This window comes from Marmota monax, unplaced genomic scaffold, assembly GCF_021218885.2.
Source record: "Marmota monax isolate L192 unplaced genomic scaffold, Marmota_monax_Labrador192_F-V1.1 WCK01_AAM20220418_F8-fsc00019, whole genome shotgun sequence".
Lineage (NCBI taxonomy): Eukaryota > Metazoa > Chordata > Mammalia > Rodentia > Sciuridae > Marmota > Marmota monax.
Genome location: NW_026695242.1, coordinates 1628546 through 1646127, shown reverse-complemented (window position 1 = coordinate 1646127; position 17582 = coordinate 1628546). Strand labels below are relative to the sequence as shown.

The following is a 17582-nucleotide window of genomic DNA, read 5'->3' as shown; positions in this document are numbered from 1 at the left end:
CGTATGTCCTCACTGCATGTAAGCTCAGTCCTGATTTAGTCAGTGTCGGCCTCTTAATAAAAGTTGCTCACTGGCAGCACAGCTCAGTGGCAGAGCATGCACTTAGCATGCCTGAGGCCTGGGTCAAATCTCTAGCACCAGAAACAAAAAAAGAAATCACTCAAAACATTATGAGCAATTACACTATCAGAGAGCCAAAGAGCAGTGCATGCTTTGGGTAGTTTTTTGTTTTGCTGTTGTTCATTCCAGGTGATTTGGTTTCAATTCCAGTATTTTCAAAACCCGATATGACCTGACTGGCATTAGGAAAAACCTCTGGATTAGCTCGGTTTCTGAGCCGGCCCTGCTCATGAACCAGAGGCTGGTGATACGGAGTGAATTGCTTCCGTCTTCCGGACTCTGTTCCCCAGTCTGTACGCTGGACAGGTTCAGTCCCATGGTTCACAATGCCCCGTCCCATCCCATTCCCACTGAGCAGTGCAAACAAAGAGTGAGCTTTACTCTTCAAGGCCGCAGCTAATGCAAAATTTAAAAAGAGGGCAAATCGGGGCCATCGGGAGACAAGACTGGGAGTCACAAAAAGATCAAGGGGCAGAGATGCAGGTCCCCCAAAACAATATCATGGGAGGAATAGGATGTCTTGTTCTTGGAACCAAAGAACCACACAATGAAGAAGGGTACCGACTGGCAGGGCGGGGAAGCCCGAGGTGGGATTTTGCAGGAAGGGCTTAATGCAATAAGTCTGAGGACTCTGGGCCAGAAGGCTACAAGAACTAACGAGATCTCAGGCTCCAGAAGCAGAAAAGCAAGTCCAGATTTAAGGAGTTCTCTTCCATCTCAACACACCCTCAGATGGGAAAGGGGTGAAGGGATGGGTCAAATAGGAAAGGAAGGCAGGAGGCTCCCCAGAGGAAGAGGCTCTGAGGCTGTGGACAGGAGAGACCCCCAGGGGACAGGGATACCTTGGGTGGAGGATGAGGACCATATATGAAGGGCAGAGATACAATCTTAATATAGAGGCATGCCAGTGAGCTCACAAGCATGCCCATCAGGAAGAGATGAAGGGGAAGAGAAAACCAGAAAAGAAGGGACTTTAGGAATGGCAAGGCCAGAGGCCAGGAAGGACAACCGCCTCGTTATCAAGCTTTCTGTGAATCTCTGAAGAACCTGAGGGTTTAGCATGGACTGCAGGGAACGGGAAGGTTCCCGCCTTCCTACAGTGCTGTCAGAGGGATTCAGCATGCTCTGCATGGTCTACGGAGCAGAGATGGGAACAGGGGTGAACCGTCTGCATGCTGGGCTGCCTCGAGATGGAAGGTCAGGAGGGAAGGCACAAGGCCAGCACTCACCTGGAACAGGTGTCCTAAGGGCCACGGCACCTCACGTGAAGGGAGATGGAACCAAAGTACCCCATCCACCCTAAAATTACCCACTAAATGGCCCTATTAAAAGCGAATAAGCCACATTCAGCCTTCTGTATTCCAAGCCCAACACACACCACTATTAACGGGTTTTTTAATTTTGTTTTTGTTTGCAATTCTGGGGATTGAACCCTGGGTGCTCTACCACTGAGCCACATCCTCAGCCCTTTTCATTTTAATTTTGAGACAGCGTTTGGCTAAGCTGAGGCTGGCCTCCACCTTGCAATCCTCCTGTCTCACCCTCCCAAGTTGCTGGGATTACAGGTGCTGGCCACCACACCTGGTTTTCCATGCTATTCAATTTACCATGCATTTAACACCTCTACGTTTTTGCTCTCAATTAAACAAGGAGATTCACAAATTTTTTGAATCATCTCTCTTTCCATACGATAAGCTCAACGCACTCCAGGCCACCCACAGTCACCAACAAGGAATAAGAGTCAAACACCATGTCTACTTTCCAACCTCAACTGTCATCTTTTAAATCTCCTTGCTCTCTGTGGGGGCAAGGAAGGCTGGCTGGCACCTTGGTGGGTTGTTTTCCAAAGATGCCTACTCGGGAAAGCAGGTACAAATAAACTCTCCCTCTCACACCTCCAGGAACCTCCGTCTCAGCTCAGCCCTGCCTGGGACGCAGGCGGCCAGAGCCCTGGTCCAAGCACTGCGGGAACGGAACGCTTTGCTCCTTTCTCGTTACTGGCACCGGCAGTGCCCCATCTTCCAGTAAGCCGCCCTCCTCTTCAGATCGTCTCTCTCCTCCCCATGGCCAGTTTCCACTGTTAATTACACTTGGCAGGCACCCTTTCTTCTCTCCACCCACCTCCCTCCCTAGCTGGGGGAGTCCACGGGCCAACCAATACATTCTGTTCCTCTTCCCTGTCCCCAAAGCCCGACGGGGCTCTGGGGCCTGACCTGGGGCAGCATGACATCTTTATCTGCATCTCTGGGCATCACCCCACCCAACCCCAGGCAGCTGGCAGGGTTCCCTGGGGCCAGTGGGGGTCGTGATTAACATTGGACAGGGTCCAGTTATCACAATGTTCCCAGAGCCTTGGACATCACAAAGGGGGAAAGGCCCAAAGATGACATTGTCTTGGTAATGCTTTGTCTCTGCAGCTGTTGTCTTAGGCCTGTGTGGTCAGAACCGTCTGGAAAAAGCAAAAGGAGAAACTCTCCCCCTCACCCCCTCCCCCCCCCCAGTCACGGATGTCCTTTCAAAGTCAGTGGCTTCACTTCCGTGGGGCTGAGGGGTGGATGTTGGGCGTCATCGACCTCTAGGGTTTCACAATCAGATTCAGAGGTCACCAGAAGTCCCTTCGCAGCCAGGCACTCAAGGATGCCCTGCATGGCCCCTCACTCTGACTTGACCCAATCCTAGGAAGGGTGACAATTCGTCTGGATCCCCTAAGTCACCTCACCTTCTTACCTACCCTGAAACCTGGAACAGCCCAGTGTCATGTTGGGCCCTCAAAGAGGGTCCACCTCACAGAAAGGCCCAAGCCACTGAGGACCACAGGATCAGCCTGGCTCCCCCCCTTACCCCCCACCCTGCAGGGCTGCAGGGTGCTCCCCCCAACTCCCACATGCCTCCCAGAGAAAGTGGAGTCAAGTGGAAACAGTTCCAGAAGACAGGAGCTGCAGGCCAGCTGTTTGGATGTGTGGGACAGAGGTCACACATGGGGGACTCTTCACTGTCACAGCGATTGCCAGGGGACCTGGAGGAAGGGCAGGTTTCGGAGGGGCCTGAGACTCTGCACAGCTAAGGGGACCCCAGGGCACATGGCCCACAGCCCATCAAACCAAGCCTCCTCTGAAGCCCTGGGGGAGGCGGAAGCCTTGGAAGGGAGCCGGCCTGGTGGCCCTGTGGGGCTAACCCGGCCCCGGGCATTGTCTGCGTCCCTTGGAGCCCAGGCCCTGCTTATTCTGTTTACTCTGTGACTCAGCCCCATTGGGTCACTGAGCCCACTTCAAAAGAACTTCCAGTAAAATCACCCTAGCGATAAGGGAACACCCCAGGCTCCCAGGCTCCTCGGGCAGCCCGCCAGGCCCAGCAGGGATGAGAGTGTCCCTTGGGCACCCCTCAGTTCACCTGGAACCTTCATCACCCTGTAACTCCTGCCACAGCCGGACTTGCTCCACCTCTGAGCCAGCACAGGGTCCCCCACCTGCAGGGGGTCCGGGCCAGCAGGAAGAAGGTGGCTTGCCGGGCCCACCCTACTGCTGCCTCTCCAGCTCACAGCTGACTAGCACATGTCCCTCAAGCCCCCCACACGTCCTGTGTGCTGTGTGGCCCTGGGCCAGGTTTTGAAGGAGACAAGCCAGAGGTTCAGAAGCCCCAAGGTTGCTTACCAGCTGTGAGACTGGGGGGGGGGGGGTCATTCCCCTGTCTGGACTTCAGGGCCCAATGACATGTGAATGACTAGAACACAGAATAACTAGCACAGATCAGCCTGCCTGAGTTCAACTCCCAGCTCTGTCCCTCACCAGCTGTGTGCCCTCAAGCAAGTAGCTGAGTCTCTCTGTGCCTCCATATGCCCACCTATAAAATGGGATGATAGGAACACTAACCTCATGGAGCTGCTATGGGGGCCAATTTAGTATATGAAAAAGCGCCTAAAACAGCACCTGGCACTACCAGTGTCTTGGGTGTTAGTCATTGTGATTATGGCAAACCAGTCCTGCAGAAGGCCCTTCCCACCCTGACTTTCTTGATTCCTAGATTACCTAAATTGAAAGCCCTGACATAGTGATGAGGTCACAGGCCACAGAGGCAAACTGCCAGACTGTATGGCACTCTCTAATAACAGTAACAGCAGCTAATAGGTACTGAGCACTTAGGTACTGGGACTGTGCTAAGCACCTTGCATGCATTGCCTCAATTAACTCCCATAATAATCCTGAGGTTGTCATTAGGTCCCTTTTACAGAGGAGAAAACTAAGGTTACAAAATTTAAGCCACCTGTTTGAGCTCATGATAGGGCCCCTACCACAGAACCCCAGGCAGTCTCCTTCAGAGCCAGTCCCCCAACCCCTACATGCACTGCTGCCGCTGGGCTCTACAGCGAGGAGCCGTCAGGGAAGACTGCAGGAAGGAAGGGGCCCAGAGCTGGCCTGGGAGGATGGTGGATAAGCACATGAGAAGCAGTATCTCCCCCTGTGGGTGAGAAGCCTTAGAGCAGGGCTGCTGGCCCCACTCGGGGCTCCCCAACTGACTCCCCAAGAGTGGGCATGCCTCCTGCCCCCACCCTTCGGGGGCTGTACTCCATGCCCTCCTGGAGCCTCCCTGGGTATCACGTGGACATACGTAAAAGCGTGGAAGGGTGTCGGGAACAGGGTTCAGAACCCTCACGCGCTGGGGTCCTTCCTGAATGTCCTACTACACCCTGGCTGTTGTCAGCAGTTAAGTGGGCAGGGTGCTTGTGGCAGGAAAGGTACTATTTATACACATGACTCCACACAATCCTCCTAGGAGCCCTACGAGACAGACTGTGACCATCTTCAAGGAGGCCCAGAGAGGCCACAGAACCCACTGAAGGCCACAAAACTTGCAAGCAGTAGGTCTTGTTCCAAACACAACTCTCATCCATGGACCCGGAACTCCTGCTTTGTTTCCAAGAAGATCAGAAAAATCGGAACTCACCAGATCCTTGTCCCGGTGGACAGCAGACCATGTGAGCAGCCATCTCCCGGCCCAGTGACAACGCTCAGGGCACAAGAGGCATCTGAAGGGCTGTGAAGTCACTGAGCCTGAGGAGATGTGTCCAGCACTCACCCTACAGCACCTAGCCCTTCCCAACAGTGGGCAGGAAGAAAAGCCACCGTGAGAGAGATGGTTCTAGTCACCTGTGTGCCTCAGGACCAGTCTCGTCCTTGAGTCCTGGCCTCTCTGACCCGTCTCTCCTCCAGTCACTGACTTCTCCAGGTCCCCCTTGGAAAGACCAGTATGATGGCTAGAACAATCTAAAGACATATCCCTATCCTCGGTCTTTAGAAGACAGCAGGAAATCAAATGAGCCGCTGAAGTTTCCAGAACCTGTTCGTGATTCTGTTGCTTATACCAAATGCAAAAGTACTTCGAACAGTGTCCCTCCCCCCACTGTTCCCTTCAGGCCACGTCATCCCCCCAAATGGCCATGCTCCACTAATCCCAGTTCAAGGTAAGCTGAGGAGTCAGCCAAGGAAATGACAGCTCTGGGACAGCTTAAGCCCTGCAGTGTGATCAGGAAGGTGGATATGACACCCAGGCTGACAGGTCAGGGACATTCCATCCTCAAAGGCCACCGAGAGCAATCACCAAGGAAATGGCTCTTCCTCATCAGCAAACCAGTGCTGTTTCTGCCTCCTCCCCCTTCAACGCCTTCGCCGTCACCCTCCTCGTCTGCTTTGTGAAGTGCCTTGAGAATCACTGCCCACCTGGCAGCCCAGGCCCCAGGAGCAGCAGCCCGGGCTCTGCACTCCTGGAGAACCCCCTGCCCACCAAGATGCGCCCGCAGAGTCTGAACTCACCAAGACCACAGCCACGGGGGCGGGAAGCTCCCAGTGCTGGTACAGTGGAAAGCGGGGGGATCGGTGCTGCGTGTACCTGGGCGCTCCCTGGTTTGGGCACCCCCTAGGGCAGATACTTTTTCTGAGCCTCGGTTTCCTCATCCGTGCACTGGGGCTCAAGGTCTTTACACAGTCTGTATGGCACAAGTGGCTAAGCTGAGCAAAGCGGCTGCCAGATGCCAGAGGTGCTCTGTAACTACCAAGGAACTGCTTACAAATGACGTATCTCTCCTGCTCCGGTGGCCCCATCTCCTTCCTCCCCGTCCTCTTTACCACTAGCTGCTTCTCTTCCAGGAGCTCCTTCCCCTTTCTTCTACTCTTATTTAAAACTCAAAACAAAAACACTACACACACACACACACACACACACACACACACACACCAGGAAAATAAATCAAAATACGGGAGCTTCCCCTGCATCTCCGTCCGTTCCACTTGGCCCAACTCTTGGGGCCTCGAGTGGTCCAAACCACACAATTCTACACTCTCTCTGGTTCCTACAGGCAAAAGTTCCCGATGCCCAGCCCTGAAATTCTAGAATGCCCAAGATTTGTGAGCAAGGACAGAAGCGGGCAGGGATGAGCTCCAGGGCGCTGTCTCCAGCAACTGTGAGCAGGAAAGAGGGGAAGAGGGAGGCCGGAGAGCAAGAGAGCTCTCAGGGTGTGCTCGCAAAAGTCCCCCTGAACCACTGGTCATGGGGTCCAGTTGGGAGGGGGCACAGGAGCCTGTGCAGAGAGTAGGAGGTGAGGAAAATGGGGCAGGGGGGAGAGTGGACAGACATGGGGGCTGGGGTATTTGGGTGGAGTGTCTGGGAAGATGAGACCATTAAGAGAGGCAGAGAGCTGAAGAAAAATCGGTTCAGAGAAACAATGGGTTGCTGAGGCTCAGACTGAACCAAAGAAAATCCCTGTGCCGTCTGACATGGTCAAGACAGGGTAGGTGGCAGGGTCCCTGAACAGGGTGGTCCACAGCTGGTCCACCTCCAGAAACAGGATTTCCCGGTGGACGGCACTGGGGAGGTTTACTTTAACTAATTGCTAATTGGAATTAAACCTTAAGTTCTGATCTGTTTCTCTAAAATCTTCAACTGACTGAGACTGAAGGGGTCCTCAGGGGAAAAAAAATCAAAGGATTTCCATGGATTCACTTTTTGAGGCCCTGAGAAATAGAGTCTAAGAAGAGTCTGGCCCATCAGAAGGTCTTCTAATCCAAGATCCTCTCAGATAAGGTGACAGACACCACGCAGAAGGGTCTGTCATCATTTTATAACAGTGATCCTTGGTGGAAAGAGTCCATTCCTGAAACTGCAGGGACATTTCATGAGGTTGTGCAAAAAGGACAGCTGCGTATGCTCACTGCAGGGATCTACACAAGTACCAAGATTCGCCTCTGCTACACGCCACGTCTGACCTGAGCTACAGGCCCACCACCCCCACACACGCAAGCAGGGGCGGCTGCTTGTGCCAGCCACCCCCTAACCCATCAAATCAAGGCACACATCTCGAGCAGCCTTCTCCATGAAACCCCAAACAAGTTCCAGCTTTACAGCTATTATTTCAGCGAAGCCAAGTGCTCACATCTACCTGGAGTGCACGGCCAGTCTTACCCTCCAATGCTCAGAAAACAGGCCCCAGTCACTCTTCCCTCGATTGAGCTCCCCCGATCCTGGGCAAAATCTGTTCACACAATGTCTTCAGATTGCCACAACTCAACCACAGGAAATGGGGAAGGAGACCAGAGAAGCATTTCAAATGCACAAAAGGATGTGGGTTCTTTCACACTTGGGTAGCCCTCAGAAGAAAATGTCGATCTTGAGTAACAAGAGAAAAAATTTCCTTATTTTGTATAAGGAGGAAAAAAAAAAAAATCCACATGTGCAACCACAGAGCACAGCAAATGAAACCAAAGTGCCCCAGGGCTCCTGGCCCACTGGCCACCTGTGGTAACCCTTACGGCAAACAGGCCCAGTCTGTTCCCTAGGGACTAGGGCCCCAAACTTGCATCAAGGCACCTGGTCCCAGCCCCTGTGCAAGACAAACGCGGGTAGAGATTTTCAGAGTCTGGGGTAGATCAGGTTTCCAGGCCGACTTCAGCCTTTCTGTCCCTAAGGGACCCCAAAGGCACCCAGCCTTGACCTTCTACAGATGTCCAGAGGAGGGCAAGTGAATCCAGGTCCCATGTTGAGCTGGGGTCAGTGACAGAAGTTAAACTCAAGCCAACCTAAAAACTCTGATGGGCAGGACGTGGAGATGAAGTGGGGGGTGGGGGGCTAGCTTGCAGCCTGCTGGCACCTCCAAGAAAAGCACCTACTCTATGAGCACCCAGAAATGCTGGGTTCCAGGACCCCTTCCTCCCCTGAGACTGGTCAGCGCCTCCAGCAATCCAGATTTTTAAGATGCTGGTTGGTGATGCTGGTGAGTGGGTCAGTCTGGGATTCCCATAGGGCCTGCACGTGCAGCTCAGGGCTTCCTGACCCTAGCTAGAAGTGCTCAGGACCCCAAACCACCCTCAGGGCCCTCATGACCACAGAACCATGTAAGAATAGTAACAGTGACTGTCACAGGCTGAAATGTGTCCCCACAAACTTTTATGTTGAAGCCCTCATCCCCAGTACCTCAGAATACAACTGTATTTGGAGAAAGGGTCTAAAGATGTGATGAAATTAAAATGAGGCTGATGTGATGGGCCCTAGCCCCACATGCCTGGTGTCCTTGTAAAAAAAGGAGATTAAGGGGCTGGGGATGTGGCTCAAACGGTAGCGCGCTCGCCTGGCATGCGTGCGGCCCGGGTTCGATCCTCAGCACCACATACAAACAAAGATGTTGCATCCGCTGAAAAAACTAAAAAATAAATATTAAAATTCTCAAAAAAAAAAAAAAAAGAATCTTTAAAAAAAAAAAAAAGAAAGGAGATTAAGACAGACAGACGGAAGGTCATTTATCAGAGACCCAGGGAGAAGAAGACTGCCTACAAGCCAACAAGAGAGACCTCTGGAGATGTCAACCTTGCCTCCAGCTAGATCGTGCACTTCCGGTCTCCACAACTGTGAGACAGAAGATGTGTGTCATGCAAGGCGCCCATTCTGCAGTGCAGTTATGGCAGCCCTAGCAAGCCATAGTTAGCCCTAGTTAAGACCATCTGCCCAGTGCTCAGTCACCTGGGCCCTGTGAGCTTCTTCCAATAAACATCAACCACGAAATAGCCATGAAAATCGTCATTTGCAGACATTATCTTACTTGAAACTCGTGCGGGAGGTACTGCTATGAGCTGCTAGCCCTATCTTTCAGATAAGAATGCAGAGGTTCTCGGGGTTAAAGAACGAGACCCAGATCCTTCAGCTAGATGGGGAATGACCAGGTGCACCTGCCTTCAAGCCCTGTACCCTTCACAACTGCTGAGTTGCCTCTGTATCCTAAACCCTCTCTCCCCTGCCTTTCTCCTCCCACTAAGCTGCCAGTGGGCTCCCGCCTAGATGAACCCTGGCTGAGGCCACTTGCCTTCTCTCCCAGCTACAAGCCCCCAGCAGATACTTAAGGGGAACCCAGGCTTTCTAGGTACATAGTCCTAGACTCTTTTCCTTTTAATAAGCACTGTATTGCATTGGTAATGAGGGGGGGGGGTCATCGTTGAGGGAAAAGAAGCTAATGCAGTTAAGAGACTATTGATCTTCAACTTGTATGCAAACAAACAAGTGATCAAAAGGAAAATATTTAGAACGACTGCTATGAAGGAAAAAAAAAAAAAACACAAGCTGCCCTTGCCAATGTCCCATCAGTCGAGATGAGATAAGGGACTCCTGGGGCAGAAGTAAGGCTGCTGCAGCCAGTAACCCCAGCCAGGCCATCTCTAGAAAATGTCTATTTTTAAAAGCATGTTCCATTTCATCACATCTCAGAAAAACAAAGAGGAGACCTCGAGGAGCAGAAAAACAGACTTCGCAGCGACCTGCGGCGTGTGTGCGTGAGGCAACAGCAGCCGCCCCTGGCCAGCCAGCAATTTTCATCTGAAAAATGCAGATCTCTAGTGGCAGACGGGGCCCAGACACTGAGCGACCATCAGCACGAGTCCGACAAGGTGCCAATTTTCATCTTTCCTGGGGCCTGCTGGGCTCCCGACTCCTTGGTTTAAATGGAACCGGTCGGGATGTTGTGCCAGCATGTGTTTTCCTCAGAGGCAAACATTCTCAGTCTACGACTTGTTCTTTCATTTTCCGAGAGCTTTGTGTCCCTGGTGACTACATCAAAGATGAGACAGGCCGGTGGGGAGGAGCGTCGGGAGCACCAAAACAGAGCCAATGCAAAGGGCAGGAAGGGCCCAGTGAACTGCAAGGAAGCAAAATGCAGCAAGAGCCTGTTCCTCAGCTCCCCGACCTGAGGGACCCGTGTGTGTGTGGCAGGAGGAACAGTGCGCTCCCGCTCCCCCTGCTCCCCCAGCACCTCTGTGTTAGATGCCCTGGAGGTCCCGGAGGGGGAAACGGTGCAAAAGAACGTGCAAAAATCTGGTGGAGGACAGCAGAAGTCCCATGTGAACAGGGAGGGGGTTTAAAATATTGCTAATATTCATCAGGCAGAGCTTTTGGACATAGTTAATGACACTGACCTTCTGGAACCATTTTAAAGTACATTTTCATTCTAAGATCATTCATTCATTGGGGCCTCCTAAAATAGTCTCCAAAGACAGATAGCAATGTACCCTCATCCACTGCCACACCATCACTGCGTGTCAAGCAAATGGAATTCAGAGGCAAGGACATCTGTGAGGACCGTTCAACCCATTAATAAATAACATCCTCCCAGGCTGGGAGTGGAGCTCAGTGGTAGAGTACTTACTTGCCCAGCATGTGCCAGGCCCGGGATTCAATCCCCAGTGCTGCCGGAAAAAAAAAAGAAAAATAACTTCATCTCAAGCTTCATATGATAAACCTATGCCACACTGGCCTTTTGTCATGTGTGAGGTGCTGGGGGTTGCGGGGCACAATAGAGAGACCCCTTTAAGAAAACTGAGGAAGAACTCCCCAAATGGCGACATTTAAGTCTTCAAAAGCTTCACTTCTTCTATGTTTGCGTCAAGGGGTCAAGGTAAACACATGGCCATGAAGAAGGTCTACAGCCCACACACACACCCTCCCAAGGCCTGAGCCAAGCCCAAGAACCAATGAAGCATCCATAAGAGTCACTAGAAAAACAGCAGAAAATGTGCCCCCATCTTCAAGAAAAATGGCATCTGTTCCAGGTCCCCAGCTCCAAGCTGGCTGCCGTGTGTGCCGGCCACCTCACCCAGGGCTGACAGCACCCTCCGACCACACTCACCACAAAGGCCACTTGTTTCCCACGAGTGCCCAGAATAGTGGCGGAACCAGTCGGCCCAGTCTAGGACTGTGGTCCTGTGGATGGGTGGTGACCGGGGCACACTGTGACCTCAACAGATAATTAGCATGGTGGTGTTGAGTTACCAAGCTCCCACAGGTCACCTGCCACACTGGAAACTGGGCAGGATTCTGCTTCTAGACCCAAGAAGAGGGCAGCAGGAGTCAGTTACAGTCCATCTCCACCTCTGTCCCTGCCTCTGCACACGAATAGCCCCCAACACCAGAGGGGCAGGAGAACAGGCCTCTAGAACTTGCCACATGAGTAACCTGGGCAGGTCTTAGGATGGGGGCATAGTCATCCTATGGGTTGTTTGGAAATATGTCGGGACATGGTTCTGGTAGGCATGATGATGGGGTAGGAACTGGGGCGGGACCAGAGATGATGAGCATCCTAAAAGTACAGAGGACTCAAAAGCCCAAGGTCTCCTGTCGAGGGCCATCCGTGGACTATGTGTGGACCAGCTCAGCACGGAAGCCCACTGAGTGGGAAAATCTGGTATCTGCTAAGTCTATATACATATACATGTGAACGCCCACCCAGCTCTGCCAAAGGTCCCACATAGCACCGGAGATGGGGTGACCTGCTACAACCCCCAGCCACTCAACCTCTCTAAGATGGGTGTAACCTGCCAAGAGGCCAATCAACCTGTGGACTGTGAGACATCAAGAACCAAGAGTCCACCCATGAAACCTTGTCCCTGCCTTTGATGTTCCCCCTTAAATAAACCACAGGAGCTATTTTCTAGTTGTCTAGCTCTAGCTCGTGTGTGGGCTGGGCCTATCAGGTGCCCCAAGCTTCCTTTAAAACTATTTTTTCTGATTCTGTGTCTTTTGTTCTTCATTACTTATTGTAGACTTTAATTTTCCTCCAGTGGCTCACACCCTCCGTGGGAAGGAACTAGGACCCCTTAGCGGGGTGCAGGCCGCCTCCCCACACTGGAAGCAGCTCCATTATCCCAGCTGTCCTTACCACACCTGAGCCACCCAACTCAGCATAAAGCCACAGCAGATGTGGCAGTAGGAAGGAACCAAGAGCCACAAAAAGAAGAAAGGAGAAGGGGAAAAAAAAATAGTCTGGGAGACACAGAGACACACAGTCTACCTGCCCAAAGGGTGATGCTAAGGTAAAGGGGAGACTCAGAGGCAAATGGGGGCCAAAGAAGCGATGGGCAGCTGGCAAGCGACACACCAATGAAAGCAGGCAGCTTCTCACACTGAGGGACAGCGACCACCCACCAGGACCACAGAATGTCTTCAGCTGGTGGGACTCCTGACTACTGACCCACCAGCTCCAACGTCCACCTGTCCTACCTCCACACCCTCCTCTCCACCGTCACCATCTGGCAGCACCCCTCCCATGTCAACTATTTCTCCCCCCTCCCAATTCACCTTGGGTCTCTAGGGTCCCAGTTCTGCCACCCACCAACATGAGCCGGGTGTGTGGCGCCTCTCTGCACCTCCAATTCCTCATCCTGAGCCATGGTGGATGAGGAACAACCACTCTTCAGGGAGGTCCAGCATGGTCGTTCTCAACTACTAACGTCTGCAGGCGCCCCCTCCAGAGAGCACTTTGCAGAGCCCAGCTCTGTGCCATCTCTGAGCTTCCCAGAGCCCCTGCTCTTCCCTCCAGCTACAGACTGAAGAGTGACTTCATAAAGGCACTCGAACCCTCCCAGGGCTACCTTCTACAACCCAGGCCTCCAACCAGGGTAAGGGGCCACTTGCTCATCCCCGCCATTGCCCAAGCTCAGGAGTCCTCACCTTGCTCTCCGTTCCCAGCACCACCACCTCTACCAACACCTGGGCCAGCCTTCTAGGCCCTGCTCAGATGGGACTTCTCCAAGCATCTGCTCCACTATCCAGCTGACCTCTACCAGTCCTGACTTCACCTAAGCTTGGGGACCAACCCAGCTTCAGGGGCAAGTGACTTCTGCAATCTCAAGAGGCCCCACCATGGCCTCACACTCTGCTGTTGCTGTCCTGAAATCCACCATGAGCAAGAAGCCCATATTTCCATTTGGCTCTGGAATTGCAAACTGAGGATCCAGTCCTGCTGAGAACTCTGCCAGGAATGAGGCTGTGGTTTATGTCCATGTCCCACAGCAGAACTTGTGACATGGTGGGACTCAGGAAGAAGGAAAGGAGGTGAGCCTCCAAGTCTGTGAGCAGCTGCCACCTCGGGGAGTTGTGCATAAGCCAATGTGCTCACTTCTATACACACACTCTCACACACACACACACACGCACACACACAAGGGCGGAGGGCAACAATGCTGCTCAGGCTATTCCCCAAACCCACAGTCCCGGTACACAAGACACCATGAGGGCACCTGGACCCCGTGGAAGCGCAGCGCCTCCTTGAGGTCCCAAACCCTGGGTGGCTGCCAGCTGCTTTGTGGACAGTTCATTTCACAAAGCTCCAGTATGCAGGAAAGTTGGCTCGGAGCATTCTGCCTCTGCCCCTTGCTGGCTATCATCTTCTGCATGGGGTCCAGAAGGAAGGAATCTTCTTGTGCGGCCGTCACCATGCCAGGCCTCTCGTTTTCTGCATGATACAGGCCCACCATGACATGGGCCCACAGTGACCACTTCGTCCTGCCCTCTAATATGTATCAGTGGTGTTCACAAGTTCCAGACAGACACACCCACAGGCCAGACAAGGAACTAGGGATGGCAAGAGCTTTCTGGGGACACCCCAGTGGATGAAATCACACCCAGCCCTGGCTCTGGTTGTAGCAGCATATCTGACACGTGCCCTCAATCTCTTCCTTCCCCGTGACCCATAAGCAGCCCGCTGGCACCAGCCCACAACCATAAGCCAAGCAAACTTGTGGGAAAACATTCCCTCGCCATGCAGAACAAATGTAGTTAGCCCATCACAGAATGAGGAACTGCTCGTGAAAAGACAAACACAGAGGACGCAACAGGCTCCTCCTTCACGTGACTTGGGAGCACTTAACACAAAATTTGGGCTGATTTTAGACATGTTCCCACCTTCAATGGAACACTGTTACCATGGAGAGTCACAGAACACAGGATAGAGAGGACCCAGAGATCAAGTGGTCTAATGCATGCATTGGACAGATGGGGAAACCAAGGCTCCAGCAGGGTCAGCCACTACCTCCCTCTACTCTCAGATCCCGCATGTCCCTGCAACTGTGGGCAAGCTGCCACCCACTCCAGCTGTGAGTTCCTAGGTACCAGGTGTTTCCTTACTCAGCTCTATGGCCACAGTGCCTTGCGCAGGTCCATGCAATCAGCGGTACGCAGCAAAGGGCTGCTGTACCTCAAAACAACATGTTTTTAACAATAAATATACACAATTTTTATTTGCCAGTTTTTAAAAAATGAATTAACTGAAAACAGAGGCCAGAGGTATAGCTCACTGATAGAACATGTGCTTAGCATGCATGAGGCCCTGAGCTTGATCCCCAGCACCCAAAAATAAATGATGAAAGTAGAGGGTTGATGAATAAATGAAGCTCAGAATGGCAGCCACTCAGCCAAGGGTGAACAAAGTTGGACCCAAAGCCATGGCTTCCTGCTTTCCTCTGCGACTAAACACCACAGGTGCTAAACTGGGTGAAGGAACGCCAACTTCAGGATGAGCAAAACTGGGATGCTGTGTGGTACAGGGCCAGGACGCACGGGCAGAGCAGACCTGCTGCAGCCCTGCCTCTGACATGGTATGTGGCCAACTGGCCTGCATGTCTCTGAGCCTTAGTTGCTAGTATCAGAACCAGAAAAAAGAGAAAATGAAATGAGTATGTACACTGCAGATCTAACAGGCACTTCGTTGGCATTATTGGAGAGCAAAGGTGGTCCCTCAGGGATCCCCAGAGATGCTGCTCCACCTCTTTTACCCACCAGCTCATTTATTCCTCCAGAATCTGGTTAAGTGGTGAGAACAGAAACGGTTGGCCTCACTTTACTCATGGGAAAGCAGGTCTCTAGAAGCCATCAGCAGGGACTGCTTTGAGTGCCCCTGGAAACCCAGGTGCTATCTACTGCTAAAACCCAGGGCACAGCAAAGAGGCCCAGGAGTCCCTGCCTCCCAGACAGCAGCACCTGCCAACCCGTGTCCCGCTGAGCAGCAACACCTGCTGTCCACAGCCATTTCTTGGAGGCCACAGGGAAGCATCACCTGTGGAGTTTCCTAGACGTTGGGGCAGGATTAGAAATCCAAGTTCAGATGGCCCAGCACAAAGAAGCAAAAAGTGACCATGCCCTGCAGCCTGGAGTCTGCAGACTGTGTCACCTGCTTTCTAATTTTCCCTGGAGGAAATACAACTAACAGGGGATGTGGGGAGGGGCCAGACTGAACCCCTTCCCTCAGACTGAGACCCACTACTCCCCACTGTCCTATCTTCCCCCAAAGTGGCCATCTTGGGTCCTTCCCACAGATGAGCTGACCTCTCCATCCCTCAGGCAACCAGAGCGAGTGCTCATAACCTCAGTTCCTAAACCCCAGGCCACAGAAGGCCTCATATAGAAGATGGTACAGAACCGCTAGACCCGCCCCATATGCTGCCCCGGTGGTCCAGGGTCCCCTTACCTACATGGATCTGGATCCCAGGCTCTGGTGTGTGGCCATGAACACACATGCAGAAACAACAGCAGCAGGGCAGTATCTGCAAGGATGTTGAGGACCCTAGAGGCGCTGAGGTTGACCTCTGCAGCCTGACTGCCTGGCTGCGAGACCCAGCTCACATGGCCACCAGCTGTGTGACTCAGGGCACATTCCTTAACCACTCAGTGCCTAACCTTCCCCACTTCTAACACAGGCATGATGAATCTCCCAGGGCTCATGGTAAAGAGGCTAAAACAAGATAACACTTAGCACCGGGCCTGGTATAAAGATAACAAGCCCCATTCCCCCCCACCCCCGCACTATGGTAATAGGGTTGCCTCTGGGACTATGTGTGCTTTTTTTCTTCATTAAATGAATTTTCTACATGAATGTGCATATTCTATTATCAGCAATGAATAAAGTTTGTTTGTTTGAGATGTGATAAAAAGAACAACTTAGAATCCCAATAACCCTTTCCTCCAAGCAGCCCTCTCACTGCAGATTCCTTTTCGGGGAGGGACCTTTGGAACAGGGAGTTCTCCAGCCCAAGGCAGCATGACCATTCCAGTACCTTTTCTCCTGCCCGTCCAGAAAGATTCCCATGTGACCTCCAAGGAGGCCCCTGCTGGCCAGAGCTTCTTCCTCCTTGGGGACCTTTCCTTACCTGTCACCACCCCTTCCCCGCACAGGCCCTGGCCCATCCCAGGAGTCTTGCACCAGCTGTGGCTTCCTGGGGATGGGGCACTCACCAGCCCCAGCTGGTGGGCAGGAGGGCAGGACCACACTCCTCCTCTGCTTCCAGAGCACTCCTTCCACCTCATCCCTTGGGTTCTCAATACAGCCCTTTGAGACCCGGGCCTGGGTTCAGGGAAGTGGTGAGCCAGTCACACAGATGGACTAACGCCAGCCTCCCTGAGCCCCACAAGGCTCATTCCAAGCTCCTCCCAGCGCTGCCCACAGCAGACCCAGCCAGCAGGCCTGACCCCACACAGACCTGCACTGGCCTCTGGGGGCTGGCCAGCTCTTCCTCCACCACCACCACCCCCCCCCCACTACACACACTCTCTCCTTCCTCCTCCCCAGCTGGTTCTTTGGTCCTACACTGGCCCTGGAAGGGCCAGCCCTTCTGAAGGTATCCAGAGGCAAGGAGAACAGTAACCCCACACCAAAAGTGGGAGGAGAGGAGAAGGTTTGCGTTTGTAGAAAATGCTACTGGTTTTTCTCTGTTTTATGTCAAATGACCTATAACCCTTCCCAGCAACGGTACTTTTGAGCCCTGAACATTTAAAAGAATTTAGCGGGACAGTTTAAATTGTCCAGACTTGAAAGTGTCAGATTTCATAAACCAAAGAAACTCAGAACACACAAGCCAACCTCAACACAAGGATACTGGAAAAGTGTCTCAACGGTTCTGACCACAATTCTGAAAAGAAAGGAGAGCAGATCCCCAAAGCCCCTCCCAAGTTTCAAGAATCCTAAGACTGCCCGGGAGAGGCTACAGAGTGCATGCCTATGTGTCTGTCATAACAACGTGTTCTCACAAAGCCACCGATGATCAACTTTATACTCCATGCTTTAAAAAAAAATAATAATACTAGCATAACAATCAAACAAAAAATGTTTATTCAAGCATCTGTTTAAGAAAAAATAAAAATAAAAACCTATAAAAGGCATGTTT

The 17582-nt window shown here is 52.4% G+C and overlaps 1 protein-coding gene across 3 annotated transcripts in view; it reads right to left on the bottom strand.

Moving 5' to 3' along the window:
* Dlg5 (discs large MAGUK scaffold protein 5) overlaps positions 1-17582 on the bottom strand; it is a 104171-nt gene that overhangs the window by 60947 nt on the left and 25642 nt on the right. The gene's annotated exons all lie outside the window — the stretch shown is intronic.